The 2,114-nt window shown below is 41.8% G+C and overlaps 1 pseudogene; it reads right to left on the bottom strand.

Annotated features, from left to right (window-relative positions):
• Positions 1 to 207: 207 nt before the first annotated feature.
• On the bottom strand, positions 208 to 1,349 carry LOC100686151 (annotated as a pseudogene).
• Between the last annotated feature and the right edge of the window lie 765 nt (positions 1,350 to 2,114).

Genomic DNA, 2,114 nt, shown 5'->3' with positions numbered 1-2,114 from the left:
AGTTGTGAAAAGTTTGAGTTAAAAAAAAAAAAATCAGCCCACTATAAATTTTTTTTTTTTTTATGACTGAACTACTATAAATCCACAAGCAATGATTCCGACATGGTACTTCCAAGTATTTCAACTATCTCTGACAGGCACAAGCTGCATCAAGGAGGGTGCAGACTCCCCCACCTCTGCTTAGGCATCAGGAGACAGAAGAGGCCGTTACTGCTGAGCACCAGCAGCAGCTGGAACAGGCATCCCAAGGGGATTGGCAGCAGCAATCACTGGTAAGCTTCCAGAGGTCCAAGGGGTGATGGGGTTGGCACTGGTACCACTGACAGGCATACTGCCCCCCCCCCCCCGCATATTAGATGAGCCCATTTGAGACTAGTCCTTCACAACAGTATAGAAATAGGAGTACTTCATGGCCTCTGTTGCAGCGAGTCGTGACTGGTGATCATATTGCAGCAACTTATCCATGAAATCCAAGGCTTCAGGGCTGACAAGGTGCAGGTTTTCACTGCGGACAAAGTGTTCCCATTGCTTCTGGGAGTGTCTGCCCAAGATATAGTTGAAATGTGGATCTAATTCAATGTTGTATTTGTCAATAGAGTCCTATAAATCTTCTGTTCCTGAACCTTGGCTATCCACACCAATTGATCATAATTGTCATGTCCGTGGAAAAATGGCTCTTTCCAGAAGATCATACTTGCCAGCATACAACCCAATTTCCACATATCCAAACTATAATCATACATCTGATAGTCTACAAGTAGCTCAGGACCTCTGACGTATGGTGAAGCAACTCTGACATTATATTCTTGGCCATGATGGTAAAACTCAGCCATATCCCAATCTCTTAGTCATAGCTTCCTGTGCTCATGATCAATCATGATGACATTATGGGACTTCACGTCTCTGTGCAAAATTCCTATGCTGTGATAATAATGCCGGGCCTTCAGAATCTCATACATGTAAAATAGAATATCATAGTCTGTTAACATCCGGTACAATTGCTCAAAGTCTGTGTTGTTTATATGTTCAAAAACCAAGGCAAGAGTTCATGACACAGGGTCTTTAACAATATCTGCCATTGTGATAATATTGGGACTGCCTCATAAATTCTCCAAAATCTTTATTTCACCTTTAACTGGCTTGCGAATTTTAACAACTTTTTCATTATTTGTGATGTTGATGGCTTCAAATACTGCCTTGTATTTATCCCAGCTGAATTTTCCAACCAGCTACTAGTTATCCTGATTACCCTACTCCAACACATGTGACTCATAGTCCCAGTACTCTTGGAGTCTATGTGTGTTAATATCTATTTTAATGCTGGTCCTGCTTGGCACAGATCCTGACATGTCAAACAGGTTGGCGAATGAAGGTGGACTTGATGTTTGGAGATGTGGTGGTCACTATGTTCAAAAGTGTTTGTGGGTAAGACCTTGTTTCAGACCTGTTTCCTTTAAACTGTAGTGGAAGCAGCAATGGCAGCAGCTATCCTCTCTCCTCACACAGAAAATACAGTGGTGGCAGAAGAAATGAAGGGTTCAGCAGCCTGGAAAGCTATTTTATTTAGTTAAGATGGTCAGAGAAAGGGACACCTTGGTGGCTCAGTAGTTGAGTGTCTGCCTTCGGCTCAGGGTGTGATCCTGGGATCTGGGATCTGGGATCTGGGATCGAGTCCCACATCGGGCTCCCTGCGAGGAGCCCACTTCTCCCTCTGCCTGTGTCTCTGCCTCTCTCTCTCTCTCTCTCTGTGTCTCTCATGAATGAATGAATGAATGAATGAATGAATGAATAAATAAATAAATAAATAAATAAATAAATAAATAAGATGGTCAGAGAAAGCCTCTATGAAGAAGTGCTATATAAGCCAAGATCTAAAGGCTAAGAAGGCTTCAGATGAGAGTGTGTGTGTGTGCATTCTAAATAGATCCTGATGTCCAAAGCTTCTGAGATGGAAAAGATCTTGACAGATAGCAGGAATTGAAAAAAAAAAGTCAGGCTGTTGCAATTTTAACAAAATACACCAACTGATAAGCCCTACCAAGCTCACAGAGCTTACAAACAGCTTTTATGAACTGTCTTTTGAGTATAAATAAACAAAAAAAGCAGACATCTTA

This window comes from Canis lupus, chromosome 30 (genome assembly GCF_011100685.1).
Source record: "Canis lupus familiaris isolate Mischka breed German Shepherd chromosome 30, alternate assembly UU_Cfam_GSD_1.0, whole genome shotgun sequence".
Lineage (NCBI taxonomy): Eukaryota > Metazoa > Chordata > Mammalia > Carnivora > Canidae > Canis > Canis lupus.
The sequence above is the reverse complement of the archived record's forward strand: the minus strand, read 5'-3'. Positions and strand labels throughout refer to the sequence as shown.